Raw genomic sequence first — 23,152 nt, 5'->3', positions numbered from 1 at the left:
ATTCAAATAAATCTTCCCAGAGTAGACCATCAACCATACATTAATACATGTGCTGTAATTCTTAAGAATCTTGCCTTTCCTTTTGTGAATCTCAATACAACAATTTTCTAGAAGTTTTATTCCAGCTCAGACCAAATTATAGAATAAGCTATATGGTAATATTTCAGAATCTTGAGCTAAAACAGTTAAGTGGGTGCACAATAGTTTTGGATGTTTTTTTATTTTTTCAGTTTTGAGATACTGTTTATTTTTAATATTCTTCCTCTCATATATTGTAACAAAGTTCTTTATTGATATTGCCATCTTGTTTTGTAGAATGTCTATCATCGCCATCTACATTTGGGGGAACCCCTGTGGCTTACATTTGAATAGAATATGAAGCTTTGGTAGACCACTGAATTGCATTGCCTTATCCCTTGATTTTTTGAATGATTCTGGTTTGATGGCCTCTTGAACACATTCAACTGTTGTGGTTATGCAATTATAATTTTTTGGTGGTCTCTTAAAACCATCGAAGCTTTTAAGTTTATGCAATTACACTCTTGTTTTGTTTTCCCATATTGTCATTATCCTTTGATGCTGCAGCAAGACCAAATTCACCCTCCATCAGGAATGTTTCTGCTAAATGTTTCCATACTTGGGTGGCAGGCATCATATGTTACTAGACTATCTTCTATCTTACATGTTTTATCTGAATTCCTTAAAATTTTGGTTTGTTCCGTAACCGAAATACAAACCACGCTATTTACAGAGGGGGGGGGGGGGGGGTTTACCTTTTAGCGCAGCTGAAATGGCGAGCCATTAGAATTTAACGAGGGTGTATTACCCCCGCGCTAGTTAGCGGGGGGGTTAGGGGAGTGGTAGCTAGCTATCCCTCCCCCCACTCACACACAGATGAATGCTCACTTTCACTTTTGGCTCGGACTGTGACAGACGTCTCTGTCTTGGTCCTCTCTTGGCAGCCATTGTTTGTTTTGTCTTTACTTAATCGCTTACTTTTCATTTACTCAATATATATGTAAACATGTTTTCATGTTTGTATATATATTTGAGTATAGAAATCAGTAAGTTTCCTTTTCAGAGTTGTGTGTGTAGTGTACGATATCTACGTGGAGTCCTCGGCAGTTAGGCCACCACGGCGTAATTTTATGGGTGGCGATCGAATTTGACTTATGTCTTTCTCTCTCTCTCTCTCTCTCGAGGTCGTTCACCCTTTTACTACGTGTTACTACGCCCTTGTAGCTTCCTTTCCGCGTGGGGGGTTGCTACGCCGTACGTTTGTCTCAATTAGTTTATGAATCTAATTGTAGTTTTTTTTTTTTTTTTTAAATTACATAATTACATAGTTACATAATTATAATTGTTATAATTCTGTTTTGGTTACAGCTCTCCTTCCGTGAGTGTAAGTGGTTGTGAGGGCACGTGCCTGTTGTGTAATTCTTGTTTCCTTTCCCTCGGGATTCCTCTTCGGAGCCTTCCCGGGGGAATGAATGTGTACTAATGTTATTTGTTTTATTCTTTTACAGTTACCGATCTAGTTCGTTTCGATGGCAACGGTGTGAGCTGTCTTGTTAAGTCCTGGGGATTCGGCTGTTGCTGTCTCTCCCCTTGTATTTTCGTCAGGGGTGTGTCTCCTTCTACTGGAAGTACTCCCGTGATGACGGACAGCTCTCCAGTTCATTTTAGAACTCTCAGGAGGCTTGCCTCCTTGGGCGGGTAACTTTCCTTCCGAGGGAAGTTTTTCCTGTCCAGGCTTGAGTTTTTCCCCTTTTGGGGGGTTCTTCTCTTTCCTTTTTTTCGTGCGACTATGCTCTTGGTGCTGAGCGATCACACCTGCAGTTTCGCTCAAGGGGCTGGGCAACTGCAGGAGCTCCTCTTCGGAGGATTGCTCCTTTTAGGTCACTGGCTGACCAGTCTCTTCTACGAAGTGTTTCTCTTTCATTCGCGAGAGAGTACACTCATAGAGACTCCTCTTCGGAGGATTCTTCTGTTGCTGTTGGCCTCCCTCGCCGTAAGGCCCACCGTCCGACAACGGTCTTCCGACGGACATCAGTCTCCCGGCGGACAACGATCCCCTCGGGGCAAAGGGTTGCCTGCCACGGGGGTTCTTCCCTTGCGTGTCAGGGTTCCCCTGCGCGCCCTTCTGCTGTGTTCTCTCCTGCTCCTGCTCAGTGTTAGCGCACAGGCGCTCTCCTGCTCATCAGCGCTCTCATGATGATCATCCCTGCTGTTCCTGTTGGTTCCTGTTACGCGCCCTGTGCGCCCACGTTCGCCCTCGCGATCTAGAACTTCGGTTCAGGTCGGGGTCAAGAACTCTTTTTCTATGAGCAGGCTTCCACGCGTTGCCTTCTGCTCATCAGCGATCATCAGCTCGCCAGCGATTACCTGTCTCTCGGCGATCTCCGGATCGCCCGCGTGTGTTATAGCCGGCACGCCAACGTTCTCCAACACTTCTGAAGGAACATGGTTCGCCAGCTACTAGCTCACCTGCGCATGCTGCTCACCATCGCGCGATCGCCTACCTGCGGATGCTGCTCGCCATCGCGCGACCCTCAACTGCGGATGCTGCTCGCCATCGCGCGACCCTCAACTGCGGATGCTGCTCGCCATCGCGCGATCGCCTACCTGCGGATGCTGCTCGCCATCGCGCGACCGCCTACCTGTGGATGCTGATCGCCATCGCGCGACCGCACACCTGCGAATGCTGATCGCCATCGCGCGACCGCACACCTGCGAATGCTGATCGCCATCGCGCGACCGCACACCTGCGAATGCTGATCGCCATCGCGCGACCGCACACCTGCGAATGCTGATCGCCATCGCGTGACCGCCCACCTGCGCATGCTGATCGCCATTGCGCGACCCTGCGCATGCTGATCGCCATTGCGCGATCGCCTACCTGCGGATGCTGCTCGCCATCGCGCGACCCTCAACTGCGGATGCTGCTCGCCATCGCGCAACCCTCAACTGCGGATGCTGCTCGCCATCGCGCGATCGGCCACCTGCGGATGCTGCTCGCCATCGCGTGACCGCCCACCTGCGCATGCTGATCGCCATCGCGCGACCCTGGCATGCTGATCACTATCGCGCGACCCTGCGCATGCTGATCACCATCGCGCGATCGCCCACCTGCGCGCGATCGCCCACCTGCGCATGCTGCTCGCGATCGCTCACCTTCGTATGCTGCTCGCCATCGCACGGTCGCTCACCTGCGCATGCTGCTCGCCATCGCGTCGGCATGCCACAACGCGCCATCGCCAACCTGCGCATTAGCGCTCACCAGCTCACCACCTCACCACCGATCGCCTGTTGATCCATATCGCCAGCGGTCTTCCTCGCCCACACGGCAGCGCGTTTCCTCGCCATCGCGCTAACGCTTGCGTTCGCCGCCTCGGACTCGCGCTCATTCACCTGCCCACCCTCGCGACCGCTCGCCCACGCGACCGTTCGCCTGCGCGACCGCGACCGTTCGCCCGCGCGACCGTTCGCCTGCGCGCCCCGCGCGACCGTTCGCCTGCGCGACCGTTCGCCTGCGCGCCCGCGCGACCGTTCGCCTGCGCGCCCGCGCGACCGTTCGCCTGCGCGCCCGCGCGACCGCTCACCTGCGCGACCGCTTGCCTGTGCGCCCCGCGCGATCATTCGCCTGCGCGCCCACACGCCCACGTGCCTGCACGTCTACGCTCATGCGCGTCCGCGCCCATGCTCTCCAATGTTCGCCCGCGCGCGAACCGACGGTTTTCCATCGCGCGGACGGACGGTTTTCCATCGCGCGGACGGACGGTTTTCCGCCGCGTGGACGGACGGTGTTCTGTCGCGCGAACCGACGGTATTCCGTCGCGCGAACCGACGGTGTTCCGTCGCTCGAACCTACAGTGTTTCTTCGCACAAACGTCGGCTTATTTCTTGCAGTATCCATTGCTCGTCTATGGGTTATCGCTCGCCGACCACCAGCTTTCGCCCTTCCTACCACGCTCGCCCTTCCTACCACGCTCGCCCTCCTTCTGCGCTCCTTCGCTCACCTTCGTTTGCGTTCCTGCGTTACCGCGCATGGGCGCTTCCACGTTCGCCCACGCGCAAATCTTTGAATTACCGTCGCGCGAGCTCCAGGGCGATTGCGACCACGATTCCCAATGGGGTTTTCGCAGCATGGCCAGCCTGGCGAGTTCTTCTGGAGCTTATTTCCAGAACACGGCCTCACCCCGTAAACGCAGAGCATGGCACTTGCAAGAATAGGAGAAACTTCAGGGAGATCTGAGCAACACTCCTCTTTCCTGAACCTGGGTTAGCCCTTCCCCGTCATTCCCTGGAAGGATTTTTGGCGGGGGGGCTTTCCGTTCGAGATTTCTCCATCGGACAAGGGGTGACTGCTTACCCCTTCCTCTGGGAGTTTACCAGGTCCTTTCCCTCCTCGGTTACGGCCCGAGGTTTGGTTCAAGGAAGCTACAGGAAGATCATGGGTACTTTCCTCCTCTCGAGCTCAGGCACCTTGGCCTTTCGTCGTTAAGTATCTAACTTGCGGACAAGCTCGATGTTGTACCATCTGGACGCGCTGACTGAGGGCTTCCTTCGGGTGTCTCATCTGTGGAGGTCGACGACCTCAGACACCCTTCCATCCTTGAGAAGAGTTTGTTTGTGCCCAAGGACAGAGACTTAGACAGCGGCTGTGCGGAGGAAATCGACTTCCGTTTTCACTCCTCCAAGGCGCTTTCTTCCAGACTCTGCAGGGCTCCAGCGCCCTTTTCTTTCAACCACGTCGGCCTAAGTTATCGGCTACGACAACTGGGACAAGGTGTCCAATTGCAGTTTCCTCCTGTCAGGAACAGATGGCACGGGAGGCTCCCCCGGGGGGGCATAGTCCTAAAAGGAGCGGCAGAGTTCACGAACTCTAGGATTGCAGGTTTTTCGCTGGGAGGATGCTTAAGGTTACTCATCCGAATGACAGCTTCCCGATGCCCATTCCTGCACAATCTCTGTGATCAGCCAAGGATATCGCGCCTGCCGTCTCTGTCAGCGAATTCAGTGTCTCTGAACCTCTATGCCATAGCGTCAGCAAGAGTTGCCCGGTTGGGCAGAATGATCCATACCTTAGGCGAAGGTCTTCCTTAGGATCATCGACGGCTTCACCCCCGGCCTCTTCAGTCGTTCCTTTCTTGTAAGGAAGGATCTGAGAGGGGATGTCCGTAGTCGACCTCTCAGCCCTGATCAAGTTTGTCAAACAAACTTCGGCCAGCGTAGACCAGCAGAATCGATCAGACTGGTAACGAGGCGACAGGACTCCTTAAACCCTGGATCGGAAGGACGGGTACTTTCAGTTTCCATTCCATCCATCTTCCAGGGAGCTCGTGGAATTCAGCCTAGACTGCAAGTATTCCTGCTATGATGCAGTATGGCTATCCCGCCGTGGCATAGCAGGTTTGTTTCCCCAGAGAATTCTCCCTGCCTTCCTCTTGGCCGCTCAGGTGCAGGCTAACACCTCCTCTGCTGTTTGGAGGGCTGGTCAACTCCGGTAGGCTCGGGTTCGACCTTCTTCAGCGCCGGGACAAGCTTCCGGATGCTTACCATGAGTGTGGGCTCATGGTATTTTTCTTGGAGCCTTCTCTTCCTCTGCCTCAACATCTGGAGTATCTGGCCATGATATTGAGTCAACGGCCTTACCACGTTGGAAACCCCGCTTCTCGTCCGTCCAGCGAGGTTAAGCAACGTCGGTTCTGGTCGGTACTTGGATGGGTGACCACCTGGGGACGCCAGATTCTGTTACCACATCCTCCGAGCCTTCCTTTCAGTTGACTGTGGCAAGACTGAGGAGAGTCGCAGTACCTGTTCTCAGTCAAGCAGAGCTTTCAGCACTACCTTGGAACGTTTCCTAGTTCTCCTTTCCTCATTGACCCGTCTATAGTCCGAACGGTCGCCTCAGGATAAGTTCCATGTGGGGCGGTCCAAGTTCCGGTGGCTTCAGGCAATGTTTAACCGGACTTCCTGGCCCCTATGGGACCAGCGGAACTATTAGACCTGCAATGGGTGTTGACCTATGGAACCTCTTGATGGTAGTGGATATTCTCGTCCTTTCCCCACATTCTTGATGCTGTTCTCGGACTCGTCAAAGGAAAGGGGGGGCATGTTCCGGTCCAGGCCTATGGTCAAGACCTGAAGGATACCTCTCCATCAGTCAGGCAGGCTTAGGGGCCTTAGTCTGGCCCCTCTACAGATCCTACAGCTCCTGCCGAGTCGCTCCGTGCGCGTCGACTTCATGATTCTGGCATATTCTAACCAGCAGGGGACGCATTTTCACACCTTCACATCTTGCAGTAGAGATACTGGGATGATTGAGATTCTCTCAATACCACCATCGGCTCTCTCATTCCAGGCAGGGGAATGTTCTCTCCGACTATCCGAGCAGAGCCTCGTAGAGAGAGTGTACCTGGGGGTCTTTGACCTTGGGTAACCAGCAAGTACTGGTCTGGGGGACCTGATCGCGACAGCTTGGAACCTCAAGCTTCCGCTGTTCTTCCTCCCAGTCTCAGACCCCGAGACTCTGGCAAGATGCATTCCGGTGATGGTGGGACAACTTCGACGCCTGCGTCTTCCCTCCTTTTTGTCTGTGGACAATGGGTCTCAACAAGACCAGGTTGTCTGTCAACCTTTCAATGGGAGAGCTCCACTGGGACTATGCGCAGAACGGTTTCTGGACCCTCTGCTTCCCCTGACGGAACTCCCGGGAGAGCTTCTCCCACAGCGCAGACTACTCAAGCAACCACACTGCGACATCTCTCCCGAACCGGGGCGTCGCTTCGGCTTCATGCCTGGAGACACTACGCCTCCTCTTCAAGAAGAGACAACCCGCTACAGTCGCGTCATCTGCGATAGTCATCCGCAGGGGTCTTCCAGGCAAAGTGAAGAGTCTAAGGTGGTTGGTGCCGTGGGAGATATACCTCTTCCTTTGAGGCCTCTTCTCCAGCAATAACGGTCTTATTGCCTTTCGGCGGGAGGAAACTCCTTTCCGCTCTCGGCAATGAAGCCTGTCGCTCAGCCTTTCCCTGACCTTCAGGCTTAAAGGAATAACTTTTTCCTGCCCGTTGGATCTATCCTCGCTCATGCGAAGCTACGATTGTCCCTGCCCTAGTCGGAGGAAGACCTCCAACTTGGAGCATGGCTCGGACTTTTAGTCCTTTAAGAGATCTTCGCAAGACCCTTTACGACAGGCCTCGGATTGTATTCCGCCTTGGGTCTCCTGCTCACTCTGGCCACGGCCAGTGTGTAAGCAATCTTCTTGGTCTCTTACGACTCCCCCCTTTCTAAGGAAGAGGGGAAGGCAACATTCAGGTTCGCTCCTGAGTTGTTGGCTAGACTCAGAATCTGGGGGTCCCGGCCCTTCGGTCCAATTTATTCAAGATTTCGAGTCTCCATTCTGTATCTGATGTCCCAAGACCTTCTCTTTCTTGCCAGTAAAGGAATCGAGAGGTTAGCTTTGGGAACAGCTGCAGTTTGTCCTCAGTTGCAGCCGATTTGGGAGCACAAGGAGGACACGGGGGAGAGTCACCAGTATACCTCTTCAGCCCGGACTCAAGGACATTCATCTCGACCTGTCTCCAGACCCTCCCCCGTTACGTCGCCCTACAGCACGATGTTGGATACATCGCAACGTCCCTCGCCTTCGAGTAATACTACTCTGTGACGCAGGTGCTACAAGCTGGAGTCTGGAAGCGTCTAATGACCTTCGCAGCCCGCTTCCTGCAGGGCGTGACCCACAGGAGTCTCGATACGTTTTCTATCGCTCTGTGGTGGCTACACAACAGCTGGTCTAACCTCAGGCTCCTTTTTGGACAGGTAGCAGAAGGTTGAGGGCATTGTTATCAGGTTTTAGTCTGCATGAACGAAAGAAGTATGTCTGGCTCTTACTTCTTTCTTCATTATCCCCTCTACGGGGAAGCAGCATCCTGGTCTTTGCATAGCTGACCTCGAACCTCTGCAGGTAAACCATGCTTCCTTGTGTTCCGAGTATTGAGTCAATACTGTCGCGTCCCCCATACCCTGACGAGGGGGTATTGGGAACGTCCTAACCCAGAGTTCCTTCTGGAACTCCAGGTCAACTGCCTAGGACGGGTCACACTTCTTCCTTCACACACAAGCTTACGTAGGCCACATGGTTCCTTGCGGAGCAAGGAACTTGTGAGGTGCAGGGACTCCTTTTCTCGAGTGCAACTCACTCGGATTCTGAGTCCCCGGGTAAAGCCAAAGCCAGTATGGGTGGGGACTTTGCACCCTACCTAAGGGGTAAGTCACCCTCTGTAAATAGCGTGGTTTGTATTTCGGTTACGGAACAAATGACAAATTCGAAGATAATTTGTATTTTTCCTAACCATACAAACCTTAGCTGTTTACACATATTTGCCCGCCAGCCCTGTCCCCCAAGACAAGTCCTACATCTAAGTGAAAGTGAGCATTCATCTGTGTGTGAGGGGGGGGGAGGGGTACCTAGCTACCACTCCCTTACCCTCCCGCTAACTAGCGCGGGGGTAATACACCCTCGTTAAATTCTAATGGCTCGCCATTTCAGCTGCGCTAAAAGGTAAACCCCCCCCCCCCCTCTGTAAATAGCTAAGGTTTGTATGGTTAGGAAAAATACAAATTATCTTCGAATTTGTCATTTTTAATACTGTAAAAACACTAATTTTTCATATCTTGAAGTACTTTAACTAGACAGAATTCATATAGCAACTAGAAGGGCTGGCCCAATAAATTTCCTCATATAAATGAGGCTAAAATTGCAAAGGGTGTTGTTAGGGAAGCTAGAAACACGTCAAAGGGAACTGATGGCAATTTAAAAACTCTTAACTGGAGTGCAGCTATAAGGTAATGGGATTCTACTAAGATCCTCTAGTACCATCCCCTGTGTACACACACTAGGTAACAGTCATCCCCTTGCTGGGTTCTTTCCTTTAAGAAACTTTAGTTAGACACTGTTGTATGAGAGTTTTGCATTGATCTTTGGCAGTTTTATGTCACCCAGTGTTTATTGAGGGAAACCTATCCTTATGTTTTTAATATATTTTCTTATGTTTATGATGCAAATATTAATACAGTCAGGGTACAGACTTCTTCAAGGTTTCCTTTCTAATTTCCCTTTGTGCCGTTTTGGACTTATCCATGATTATTGTTTTTAATTGTGTCTTATAATAGAGGTACAGTATAATCACAATGAAATACTGTATAGCCAAATACATTTGAACCATTCAATATACCTAAGCTAACCGTTAACACCTCTAAATTAAGTTGTTATTACAACTTAATGTAACAATAAATGGAAAATAATACAATACATACAGTACAATACTGTACATATACAAAATGTACAGTACCATATGTACTGTACCATTATAGTTACCCGATATAGACTACAGCTACATGTTCTATTGTCTAAACTCATTTTCTTCAACTTCAACTCTTTTTGTTGGCCTACAATTTTATTCTCGTCCTGGCTGGCAAATCTCTTTTCTCAAAATGAAACAGTTTTCGCAGAGTGAGTCATAAAAATATTCGCAAGCAGATTCTTTCGTGAAGAGAGGTATGATTAATATATGAAAGTGAGTTAAATATTTGTATAGGTAAGCTCAGTTTTACCCCAATCTTAGCTTATTACAGCCTATTTGCTGCTTCAGAATAAATATTGATTTCATGCTAGAAATAGATCCTCAGCAATTGTAAAGTAGAAATTAAACATCATTCAGGTAATATTTATGATTTACGTAATAAAGAATAGTCCCATATATTTAACATCAATTTTCTAATAATGCTGTGTACTCCAACAATATTGAAGTAACCTCTGCTTGTAAGGGGGATGTCAGAAAGAAAGATATTCTGTTATAATTTGTTCCTATTTTAGAGTACTTGACACCATGTTAGGTAGTATTGATTTTAAAGTGCTTACTAAAACACTACCTGTTTCTTTTTTAAGTTTCAAATGCTTACAATAAAAGTAGTTCCTATGTTTGTATATTAATTTAAGCCCGGATGTTTGTTTTTACAGATGTGAGTATGCCCTTGGTAATGAGCCTAAGAACGGAACAATTGAAAGAGGGTAGTTAACAAGAACTGGACCAGCGACAGGCCATATGGCTCAAATCCCATAAATCCAATCCATAATGGACTAACTTGGAGGAATATCTTGTGGAAGTAGACACTAGGATATACAAGAGTGAGCTCAAGGACTAATCAGAAGAGCAAGAGAATGGCATTTTATGGCAGCAGGTGAGAAAGCTGAAAAGGTTCATTTATGCTTCATGTTTTTATGGTTACTGTACCTTCATTTATGCTCTTTATTTTTGGAGTTTTGATTTTATCTACATATTTCTGAAGTTTGTTTTATTTAAGCTCCCAATTTTTGTTGTTTTCTTTGTTTAAGCTTCCTGTTTTTGGAGTTTCATTCATTTATGATCCCTATTTGTGTGGTTTCCTCCATTCTTGTCTCTGTTTTGTAGCTTTCTTCCTTTATGCTCTATGTTATTGTAGTTTCCTTTATTTCTACTCCTAATTTTTGTAGTTTCCTTTATTTCTACTCCTAATTTTTGTAGTTTCCTTTATTTCTACTCCTAATTTTTGTAGTTTACTCCCTTTTTATCCCCATTGGTGTAATTTCCATCATTTGCGCTCCATATTTTTTAGTTTTTCATTCATGTTCCATTTGTTATAGTTTTCTTCATACTCCTATTTAGAGGATTGTCTATTCATATCTGTTGTACATGTTATAATTATTGTATGATCCTATTTCATTTATGTACATTATAGGATCCTATTTCATTTATGTGCACTATAGGATCTTATTTCATTTATGTGCATTGCGGCGTCTATACATTGGCGCTCATTTGTGAGAATGTAAACAAATGGTGTTTCAGTTTGGTAGCTCATTTACTCGCTGCGTTGGGAAGATGCGATGCAGTTACAGTGATAACAGTTCATACGTGTGTCTTGGAGATTTTTAGAAATGCCGGGCCAAAATACAGACGAATCTGCTCGTGCTGTCATCAAGGTGATTCCCTGGTGAGTCGCATGAAGGGCTTGGAGTACTTGTTTACGAAGGGCGGGGAGATCACAATTCTGTCCTTGTAGATGACTACACTGTCTACAGTATACAATTTGTGGTGGAACTTATGGTATTCGTGGAGATGCGGTGGTACGTCATTCTTAGCCTCGGAGATGCCATTTTCGATCAGTGAGATCAGATGTTGAAAGTCCGGGCAGCTGTTAGTTGCAGTTTGAACATTGTCCCACGTCACTGAGCCAAGGGTTTGCAGGGATGTAGCATGTGCACACTGCAGGGCAGAGTCGATATCATCCTTTATCTCATCACTGCAGGAATGCATGGATGCTATGTCGTCCTGCAAACGTATTTTCATTGGGGGACCATTGCCCGTGGGATGCCGTGAGAGCGTGTAGGCTGCTTTGTGTTTCGCGCCAGGAACATGGACCATTTCGAAGCGGTATCGAAGTGTCTTTTCTTTCAAGTTTCGAAGGCGAGCGTTGGAGATGTCTTCAAAAGATCGATCATCAAAAATTTTAAGTAGGGGCTTGTGGTCCACCGCGATGAACAAGCTAGGGCATCCAAGGACGAAGAATCTGGTTTTGTTGAGGGCTTCCACTACAGCCAAGGCCTCTCCTTCAATGGGTGCATAGCGGGACTCTGCTGGGTGCGTGAATCTACTCCCAATTAAGGTGGTTTTCCTGCCAGATTTGCAGCAAAATGGCCGGGTTGGTGTGCACAGGCAGTGTTTTTAGGTGAGCCAGAACCCAATGCCTGATTTGGACCAGTCGGTAGCAAGGCATGTTGGTTTTTCTTTATCGTGGATCTGGACGCCCCTCTTGATTTCGTCGATTATGTGATCTTTAGATTCCTCAAAAAGGGTGTCCATGTGTCTGTCCCAACAGAAAGGGTTGCCAGGGCGCAAAAAGTTACGAAACGGGGTCATGCGTTTGGTCATAGAGAAGGCATAAGAGACTTGATTGATGAGGCCAAACCAGGAGCGCACGTCGGTTATGTTTTTTGGTGTGGGGAAATCGCGTATTGCAGACAAATATTTCTCACATGGCCGGACGCAATCCGGTGTGATTTCAAACCCCGCAAACTGGACAGTGTTAGCTGAAAAAAAAAAACTTGTCAGGATTTAGAATGATACCATTATGACCACAAATATCTAACCATTGTACTGTCTGGAAGAAACTCTCCTCTATGTTGTCTGCCCAGAGCAACGTGTCATCGATGCACTTGGTTTTGTTCGGGATATGACCAATCAGTTCGTCGTATCGTCTAGAATAGCTGTCACCAGAAGCTATGTATCCTTGTGGGGCCGTGCAATACCTCTAGCGGCCCCATGGTGTGATGAATGTTGTTAGGTGACGGTCTTCAGGCCGTAGGGGTACGCTGTGGTATCCATTTCAGGCATCTATGACAGTTTTACGTTTACCTGCTGGCACTGCACGAGCTTGATGGAAAGGGGATGGTGTGTGGTGTGTTTCTCAAGTGGCATGGAGGTTGAGGGCTTGCAGATCTACTGTGCGACGTGGTTTACCATTCTTCTTGGCGCAAACTACCATACAGCTCATCCATGTGACAAGCTCGCCTATGGGCACCTGTTCGAGGACTCCTAGGTTCACATCTTGGTCCAGTCCTTGTTTTACCTCATCCTGCCAGTGAAGGGGAACTGGTATAGGGGTATGTACTGCTACTGGTTCAGCATGTGGATCAATCATTAATTTTAACGTGGGACCTGACATCATGGGTAGCTTTTGGTGTTCACATGTATTAAAAGTGCTGGATGCGTAGTGCTCTAGGAGGAACTTCTGCAAATTCTCTCTATTAGCCTCCGTTGCAGCGAATGGTAGCTTTTGGGGTGGTGGTGGGGGGAGTTGTCTCTTGGGGCACGAGCATTCCTCTGTCTGAATATTAGTCGATGATGTTTCCTGTGTCGCTTCGCCAATGCAGGGGAAGGTGGAAGAGATTATACCTAAGGCGATGCATCCCTCTTTGCTCAAGTAAATCTTGTCAGAGTTGTCGGTGACATAGGTGATTTGTCTGGTTTCAACCAATTTACCCCTGTTGTTGGTACCTGTAAAGCGAAGGATAACGGCTCCTAGAATATTTATGCCTTTACTGTTGGCAGCTTTCATGGAGATATTAACTGGAATCAGATCAGAATGCTTGATGTGAAGTTTATTCAGAGCATGGATACCTGCCAGACAACTCTGACAGCCTGTGTCTGCCATTACTCGAGCCTCTGCTGCTTTCGGTGGAGCGTGAAGTTTGAAGCCGAAGTGGGAAGAGTCTTCTGTGGAAGTGGATATTTTGAGGTTAATGAATGGTTGGGGCCCAGAGTGCCTTTTAATCCATGATTTTGACATAGCGTCATACTGATGGCGATCAAGTGTAATGGACGAGTTGTTATGATATGTGGTGACAGAACAAAGTTCATTAAACACAGCATTATCTTCAGGTTGGATTGCAGCATATGATTGTATTCCACTTGCTTGAGGTGATTTCTTCCTGCAAACTGAACCAAAATGGTGTAATTTATTGCAAGAAAGGCATGTTTTATCAAATGCAGGGCATTCTGATTTTCTGAAACTTGCAGGGGCCCTTTTGCCATGCCTATTTTTACAACAATAAGAGCATCTCACATCAGAAGCAGGTTTATTTAAGTCATGTTTCACAATCCTGGTTCGGTTAAATTTTTTGTACGAACTTAAGGCATCGGTGCTCGCGGATTCCGTGAATAAAGACGCTGAGCGTTTACCGGCTTCTTTTCTTTCTACAAATCTAAAAACTTCTTCTAGTGTCATGTTTTGATTTGTGTTACCTAACAGGTCGAGTTGTATCTCCTGGTCATTTCTTTCAAGCTCCCCCAAGTTCCCTTCCAGATCGTCCTCAGAGGCTGAGCAAGAAGCCTGCCTACTTGGCTGACTACGATTGTAATACGTATTGATTCGTTTTTGCAGACCAATACTTTTCTACCTCTTATTTATCTTAATGATATTATATTTTTCATTCAGCTATGCTCCATAGCCACATAGTTAATATGCTTTTATAAAGTAGTTTTCATATATTGCTTTAACATGTTCAGTTTTGTTTATGAGTTTCCTTATTAGTACTCCCCCCAAAAGAACTTGGGAGGAGGTAGAGGATTGTCTATTCATATCTGTTGTACATGTTATAATTATCATATGATCCTATTTCATTTATGTACATTATAGGATCCTATTTCATTTATGTGCACTATAGGATCCTATTTCATTTATGTGCACTATAGGATCTTATTTCATTTATGTGCATTGCGTCGTCTATACATTGGCGCTCATTTGTGAGAATGTAAACAAATGGTGTTTCAGTTTGGTAGCTCATTTGCTTGCCGCGTATATGGTACAGTATTATTCTCTATAGACTTTAGCTAAACTTTATTATCTAGTACATGCTAGCAGCAAATGGTTCATTAGCTAGCTGTGTATATTGTGAATTTATTAACTGACTCATATATGCTATTAGGAGTCAGTGTAATTTCATATTGAATTTATTTTGACTGCCCATGCAAAGGCCATTTTATTTCTCATCGTGCTATCTTTCATTGCAGATATTATCATTGTCATGTGATACCTTCCAAGTGATAATAAACATTGCATAGACAAAAAGTGATTCTTATTTATGATAATATCATATACGCAGATATGAATAGACAATCCTCTACTATTTATATAGCTTTCTCCATTTATACTTAAATTTGATAGTTTCCCTCATTTATGGTTCCTATTTTTATAGTATCCGTGACTTGTGCCCCAAGTTTTTGTAGTTTTCTAAAAATGTGCTCTCATATTTTGTATTTGTTCCGTAACTGAAATACAAACCACGCTATTTGATAGGGGGTATTACTTTTGGGCGTAGCTGAAATGACAAGCCATTAAAATTTAACGAGGGTTTACTACCCACACCGCTAGTTAGCAGGGGGTAGGGGAGGGTAGCTTGCTACCCCCCCCCCCCACACACCTGTACTTGAACTCACTTTGCTCTCGGCTCGGATGGTAGTCGGGCATGTCCGCTGTCATCCTCGCTGCTCTTGGCAGCCATTAATGCTTTTTTTGCTTTCTCTTTTTGACAGTTTTGTGTGTGAAGTTGGCCTATGCTATTATGCGCACCTACCCTGGATTACCCGACCGCCCCTGTGGAACATTCATGTCGGTGGTCGGACAGACCCTCACGCCCTTTGCCCTGCCTGTAGAGGTCAACGGTGTGATAGTGATAGTAAGTGTAGTGAGTGCAGGGAGAGGTCTACCTCCCAGTAGGAGAGGTTTTCACGGTGACGGAAGAAGTCCAAACGGGATATTTCTCCTTCGAAGGTTTCTTTGAAAGGAGAAAAACCCAAGGCCTCTTCTTCTGTTGCTCAAACCTCCTCCGAAGCTCCCACTCGGTCGGTCTCTTTCGAGACACTGTCGAGTGGTAGCGTAAACCGTGGTTCTGTTTCCCGAACTCGGGTTTCGAGAGATGGGGTTGCTTCCCCTAGCGAGGCAGCTCCACCTCTCCCCCTGGGGGAGGATTTGCCTCTAACCCATCTTTTTCAGCTTTGGTCTTCCTTGGGGCTCGAGGGTTTGCCCTCCAAGGAAGCATTACTTGACTACATCCGATTGGGTGCCGCTGTCAAGCAATCGCCGCCGCCCACAGAGGTTGATCCTTTGTCGATTGTCGACTTTGTGGTGTCAGAGATATCCAATGTGGTATCTCCCACTACCTCTACCTCTTCTCACTGCACAGTAGCTAAAGACTTAGTTGTTCCGTAACCGAAATACAAACCACGCTATTTACAAAGGGTATTACTTTTAGCGTAGCTGAAATGGCGAGCCATTAGAATTTAACGAGGGTGTATTACCCCCGCGCTAGTTAGCGGGGGGGGTAGGGGAGTGGTAGCTAGCTACCCCTCCTCCCCCTCACACACAGGTGAATACTCACTTTCACTTTTGGCTCGGACTGTGACAGACGTCTCTGTCTTGGTCCTCGCTTGGCAGCCATTGTCTGTTTTGTCTTTACTTAATCGCTTACTTTTCTTTTACTCAATATATATGTAAACATGTTTTCATGTTTGTATATATATTTGAGTATAGAAATAAGTAAGTTTCCTTTTCAGATGTGTGTGTGTAGTGTACGATATCTACGTGGAGGCCTCGGCAGTTAGGCCACCACGGCCTAATTTTATGGGTTGCGATCGAGTTTGACTTCGGTCTTTCTCTCTCTCTCTCTCTTGAGGTCGTTCACCCTTTTACTATGTTTTACTACGCCCTTGTAGCTTCCTTCCCGTGTGGGTGGGGTTGCTACGCCGTACATTTTGTCTCAATTAGTTTATGAATCTAATTGTAGTTGTTAATTTTTCAGCTTGTAGAACGATTCCTTTCGGGGTTTTCGTTTTTTTCTTTAGTGTTCATTCATTTTTAAATTACATAATTACATAGTTACATAATTATAATTGTTATAATTCTGTTTTGGTTACAGCTCTCCTTCCGCGAGTGTAAGTGGTTGTGAGGGCACGTGCCTATTGTGTAATTCTTGTTCCTTTTCCTCGGGATTCCTCTTCGGAGCCTTCCCGGGGGAATGAATGTGTACTAATATTATTTGTTTTATTTTTTTACAGTTACCGATCTAGTTCGTTTCTGTAATATAGCAACGGTGTGAGCTGTCTGGTTGAGTCCTGGGGATTCGGCTGTTGCTGCCTCCCCCTTGTATTGTCGTCAGGGGCGTGTCTCCTTCTACTGGTAGTACTCCCGTGTCGACGGACAGCTCTCCAGTTCATTTTAGAACAGTCAGGAGGCTTGCCTCCTTGGGCGGATAACTTTCCTTCCGAGGGAAGTTTTTTCCTGTCCAGGCTTGAGCTTTTCCTCTTTTGGGGGGTTCTTCTCTTGCCTTTTTTTCGTGCGACTATGCTCTTGGTGCTGAGCGGTCGCACCTGCAGTTTCGCTCAAGGGGCTGGGCAACTGCAGGATCTCCTCTTCGGAGGATTGCCCCTTTTAGGTCACTGGCTGACCAGTCTCTTCCACGAAGTGTTTCTCTTTCGTTCGCGAGAGAGTACACTCATAGAGACTCCTCTTCGGAGGTTTCTTCTGTTGCTGTTGCTGTTGGCCTCCCTCGCCGTAAGGCCCTCCGTCCGCCTCGTCGTAAGGGCCTCTCATCTCCCTATAAGGGTGTTTGAGGCGCCTTTTTGAATCTCCGTTTGCAGCCTACAACTTCTTTTTCTCGATCTTCCGTCTTGGTGCAGATGGACAGCAGTCTAATCTCGTCTTCCGACGGGCAACGGTCTTCCCGACGGACAACGGTCTTCCCGACGGACAGCGGTCTTCCGACGGACATCAGTCTCCCGGCGGACAACGATCCCTTCGGGGCAAAGGGTTGCCCCCACGGGGGTTCTTCCCTTGCGTGTCAGGGTTTCCCTGCGCGCCCTTCTGTTCGTCAGCGCTCTCCTGTTCGTCAGCGCTTTCAAGATGATCTTCCCTGCAGTTCCTGTTACGTGCCCTGTGCGCCCACGTTCGCCCTCGCGATCTAGAACTTAGGTTCAGGTCGGGGTCAAGGACTCTTCTTCTTTGCGCGGGCTTCCACGCGTAGCCTTCTGCTCGTCAGCGATCATCAGCTCGTCAGCGATCATCAGCTCGTCAGCGATCATCAGCTCGTCAGCGATCGTCAGCTCGTCAGCGATCATCAGCTCGCCAGCGATCTCCGGATCGCCCACGTGTGTTACAGCTGGCACGCCAACGTTCTCCAACACTTCTGAAGGAACATGGTTCGCCAGCTACTAGCTCAACTGCGGATGCTGATCGCCATCGCGCGACCCTCAACTGCAGATGCTGATCGCCATCGCGCGACCCTCAACTGCGGATGCTGATCGCCATCGCGCGACCCTCAACTGCGGATGCTGATCGCCATCGCGCGACCCTCAACTGCGGATGCTGATCGCCATCGCGCGACCCTCAACTGCGGATGCTGATCGCCATCGCGCGACCCTCAACTGCGGATGCTGATCGCCATCGCGCGACCCTCAACTGCGGATGCTGATCGCCATCGCACAACCCTGAACGATTGCCCGCTTCGCATGCTGCTCCTCATCGCACAACCCTGAACGATCGCCCTCTTGCGGATGCTGATCACCATCGCACCCTTTCACGCGATCATTCACCTGCGCATGCTGCTCGCCATCGCACAACCCTGAACGATTGCCCGCTTCGCATGCTGCTCCTCATCGCACAACCCTGAACGATCGCCCTCTTGCGGATGCTGATCACCATCGCACCCTTTCACGCGATCATTCACCTGCGCATGCTGCTCGCCATCGCACAACCCTGAACGATTGCCCGCTTCGCATGCTGCTCCTCATCGCACAACCCTGAACGATCGCCCTCTTGCGGATGCTGATCACCATCGCACCCTTTCACGCGATCATTCACCTGCGCATGCTGCTCGCCATCGCACAACCCTGAACGATTGCCCGCTTCGCATGCTGCTCCTCATCGCACAACCCTGAACGATCGCCCTCTTGCGGATGCTGATCACCATCGCACCCTTTCACGCGATCATTCACCTGCGCATGCTGCTCGCCATCGCACAACCCTGAACGATTGCCCGCTTCGCATGCTGCTCCTCATCGCACAACCCTGAACGATCGCCCTCTTGCGGATGCTGATCACCATCGCACCCTATCACGCGATCATTCACCTACACATGCTGCTCGCCATCGCTTACCGCCAGCGATCTTCTTCACCTACGCGGCAGCACGATCCCTCGCCGTCACGCCCATTCGCCTGCGCGCCCGCGCGATCGCTCGCCTGCGCGCCCGCGCGATCGCTCGCCCGCGCGATCGCTCGCCTGCGCGCCCGCGCGATCGCTCGCCTGCGCGCCCTCGCGACCGCTCGCCTGCGCGCCCTCACGACCGCTCGCCTGCGCGCCTGCGCGCCCGCGCGACCACTCGCCTGTGCGCCCGCGCGACCATTCGCCTTTGCGCGACCGTTCGCCCTCGCGCGACCATAGTTCGCGGCGAATTCCACAGCCGGTGGTAGCAGCAGGGACGCGTGCTCCTAGGCGGCACTCGGGATCACCTCCATCCAAGCACAGGTTGGTAGTGCAGGACGAAGACAGGTCAGTACAGCATTCTTCCCACCTTCTTTTCAGGCAGGAACCGTCGTGTCCTCTCCAAAGGATCGCCCGATCCCTTTCACCTTAGCGAGGATTTCGGACTCTGTGTCCTTGGAGCAGCAGACATGGTTTGATCCGCTGGCACGGGCGTTAATGAGGTTTATGAAACCAGCACTCACCGGCCAGGGTAACAAACCAGCGGCTGTCTCTCCTACGCTGAAGAGAAAGAGAGGAGTGGACTTCGTGGTGACTTCCCCCAGGGCGAAGTTGGTTCCCAAGAGGTCGGTCTCGAGGGTCCCCTCTCCTGCACGAGTACTCTCTCCTTCTCCCGCCCTGGAAGGATTTTTGGCGGGGGGGCTTTCCGTTGAAGATTTCTCCATCGGACAAGGGGTGACTGCTTACCTCTTCCTCTGGGAGCTTACCAGGTTCTTTCCCTCCTCGGTTACGGCCCGAGGTTTGGTTCAAGGAAGCTACAGGAAGATCAAGGGTACTTTCCTCCTCTCGAGCTCAGGCACCTTGGCCTTTCGTCGTTAAGTATCTACTTGCGGACAAGCTCGATGTTGTACCATCTGGACGCACTGACTGAAGGCTTCCTTCGGGTGTCTCATCTGTGGAGGTCAACGACCTCAGACACCCTTCCATCCTTGAGAAGAGTTTTGTCTTTGCCCAAGGACAGAGACTTAAACATCTGCTGTGCGGAGTAAATCGACTTCCGGTTTCACTCCTCCAAGGCGCTTTCTTCCAGACTCTGCAGGGCTCCAGCTCCCTTTTCTTTCAACCACGTCGGCCTAAGTTATCGGCTACGACAACTGGGACAAGGTGTCCAATTGCAGTTTCCTCCTGTCAGGAACAGATGGCACGGGAGACTCCCCCGGGGGGGCATAGTCCTAAAAGGAGTTCACGAACTCTAGGATTGCAGGTTTTTTCGCTGGGAGGATGCTTAAGGTTACTCATCCGAATGACAGCTTCCCGATGCCCATTCCCGCACAATCTCTGTGAGTAGCCAAGGATATCGCGCCTGCCGTCTCTGTCAGCGAATTCAGTGTCTCTGAACCTCTATGCCATAGCATCAGCAGAGTTGCCCGGTTGGGCAGAATGATCCATACCTTAGGCGAAGGTCTTCCTTAGGATCATCGACGGCTTCACCCCCGGCCCCCTCAGTCGATCCTTTCTTGTAAGGAAGGATCTGAGAGGGGACGTCCATAGTCGACCTCTCAGCCCTGATCAAGTTTGTCGAACAAACTTCGGCCAGCGTAGACCAGCAGAATCGATCAGACTGGTAACGAGGCGACAGGACTCCTTTAACCCTGGATCGGAAGGACGGGTACTTTCAGTTTCCATTCCATCCATCTTCCAGGGTGCTCGTCGAATTCAGCCTAAACTGCAAGTATTCCTGCTTATGATGCAGTGTGGCTATCCCGCCGTGGCATAGCAGGTTTGTTTCCCCAGAGAACTCTCCCTGCCTTCCTCTTGGCCGCTCAGGTGCAGACTTCCGCCTCCTCTGCTGTTTGGAGGGCTGGTCAACTCCGGTAGGCTCGGGTTTCGACCTGATTCAGCGCCGGGAAAAGCTTCCGAATGCTGACCATGAGTGTGGGCTCATGGTATTTTGCTTGGAGCCTTCTCTTCCTCTGCCTCAACATCTGGAGTATCTGGCCATGATATTGAGTCAACCGCCTTACCACGTTGGAAACCCCGCTTCTCGTCCGTCCAGCGAGGTTAAGCAACGTCGGTACTTGGATGGGTGACCACCTGGGGACGCCAGATTCTGTTACCACATCCTCCGAGCCTTCCTTTCGGTTCACCGTGGCAAGACTGAGGAGAGTCGCAGTACCTGTTCTCAGTCAAGCAGAGTTTTCAGCCCTACCTTGGAACGTTTCCTAGTTCTTCTTTCCTCATTGACCCGTTTATAGTCCGAACGGTCGCCTCAGGATAAGTTCCATGTGGGGCGATCCAAGTTCCGGTGGCTTCAGGCAATGTTTAACCGGACTCCCTGGCCCTATGGGACCAGCGGAACTATTAAACCTGCAATGGGTGTTGACCTATGGAGCCTCTTGATGGTAGTGGATATTCTCGTCCTTTCCCCACATTCTTGATGCGGTTCTCGGACTCGTCAAAGGAAAGGGGGGGGGCATGTTCCGGTCCAGGCCTATGGTCAAGACCTGAAGGATACCTCTCCATCATTCAGGCAGGCTTAAGGGCCTTAGTCTGGCCCCTCTTCAGATCCTACCGCTCCTGCCAAGTCGCCCCGTTGCGTGTCGACTTCATGCTAACCAGCAGGGGACGCATTTTCACACCTTCACATCTTGCAGTAGAGATATCGGGATGATTGAGATTCTCTCAATTCCACCATCGGCTCTCTCATTCCAGGCAGGGGAATGTTTCTCTCAGACTATCCGAGCAGAGCCTCATAGAGAGAGTGTACCTAGGGGTCTTTGACCTTGGGTAACCAGCAAGTGCTGGTCTGGGGGACCTGATCGCGACAGCTTGGAACCTCAAGCTTCCGCTAGTTTTCCCCCCAGTCTCAGACCCCGAGACTCTGGCAAGATGCATTCCGGTGATGGTGGGACAACTTCGACGCCTGCGTCTTCCCTCCTTTTTGTCTGCGGACAATGGGTCTCAACAAAACCAGGTTGTCTGTCAACCTTTCAATGGGAGAGCTCCACTGGGACTATGTGCAGAACGGTTTCTGGACCCTCTGCTTCCCCTGACGGAACTCCCGGGAGAGCTTCTCCCACGGCGCAGACTACTCAAGCAACCACACTGCGACATCTCTCCCGAACCGGGGCGTCGCTTCGGCTTCATGCCTGGAGACACTACGCTTCCTCCTCTAGAAGAGACAACCCGCTACAGTCGCGGTACGGAGGTCGCGTCATCTGCGATAGTCATCCACAGGGGTCTCCCAGGCAAAGTGAAGAGTCTAAGGTGGTTGGTGCCGTGGGAGATATACTTCTTCCCGTGAGGCCTCTTCTCCAGCAATAACGGTCTTATTGCCTTTCGGCGGGAGGAAACTCCTTTCCGCTCTTGGCAATGAAGCCTGTCGCTCAGCCTTTCCCTGACCTTCAGGCTTAAAGGAATAACTTTTTCCTGCCCGCTGGATCTATCCTCGCTCATGCGAAGCTACGATCGTCCCTGCCCTAGTCGGAGGAAGACCTCCAACTTGGAGCATGGCTCGGACTTTTAGTCCTTTAAGAGATCTTCTCAAGACCCTTTTACGACAGGCCTCGGATTGTATTCCGCCCTGGGTCTTCTGCTCACTCTGGCCACGGCCAGTGTGTGAGCAATCTTCTTGGTCTCTTACTACTCCCCCCCTTTCTAAGGAAGAGGGGAAGGCAACATTCAGGCTCGCTCCTGAGTTGTTGGCTAGACTCAGAATCTGAGGGTCCCGACCCTTCGGTCCGATTCATTCAAGATTTTGAGTCTCCATTCTGTGTCTGATGTCCCAAGACCTTCTCTTTCTTGCCAGTACAGGAATCGAGAGGTTAGCGCTGGGAACAGCTGCAGTTTGGCCTCAGTTGCAGCCGATTTGGGAACACAAGGAGGACATGGGGGGAGAGTCACCAGTATACCTCTTCAGCCCGGACTCAAGGACATTCATCTCGACCTGTCTTCAGACCCTCCCCCGTCACGTCGCCCTACAGCACGATGTTGGATACATCGCAACGTCCCTCGCCTTCGAGTAATACTACTCTGTGACGCAGGTGCTACAAGCTGGAGTCTGGAAGCGTCTGATGACCTTCGCAGCCCGCTTCCTGCAGGGCGTGACCCACAGGAGTCTCGATACGTTTTCTATCGCTCTGTGGTGGCTACACAACAGCTGGTCTAACCTCAGGCTCCTTTTTGGACAGGTAGCAGAAGGTTGAGGGCATTGTTATCAGGTTTTAGTCTGCATGAACGAAAGAAGTATGTCTGGCCCTTACTTCTTTCTTCATCATCCCCTCTACGGGGAAGCAGCATCCTGGTCTCTGCATAGCTGACCTCGAACCTCTGCAGGTAAACCATGCTTCCTTGTGT

At 49.8% G+C, this 23,152-nt stretch overlaps 1 long non-coding RNA gene and 1 pseudogene across 1 annotated transcript in view; both read left to right on the top strand.

Annotated features, from left to right (window-relative positions):
* LOC137629118 (uncharacterized) overlaps window positions 1-23,152 on the top strand; it is a 51,239-nt gene that overhangs the window by 11,112 nt on the left and 16,975 nt on the right. Inside the window, exon 2 of the long non-coding RNA XR_011041450.1 lies at window positions 10,025-10,245. This is a non-coding gene — a long non-coding RNA (uncharacterized lncRNA). The remainder of the gene's footprint in view (window positions 1-10,024; window positions 10,246-23,152) is intronic.
* On the top strand, window positions 5,642-5,760 carry LOC137629879 (5S ribosomal RNA; annotated as a pseudogene).

The sequence above is a fragment of the Palaemon carinicauda genome, chromosome 37 (genome assembly GCF_036898095.1).
Source record: "Palaemon carinicauda isolate YSFRI2023 chromosome 37, ASM3689809v2, whole genome shotgun sequence".
Taxonomy (NCBI): Eukaryota; Metazoa; Arthropoda; class Malacostraca; order Decapoda; family Palaemonidae; genus Palaemon; species Palaemon carinicauda.
Note: the sequence above shows the minus strand (reverse complement) of the source record. Positions and strands in the feature narration are given on the sequence as shown.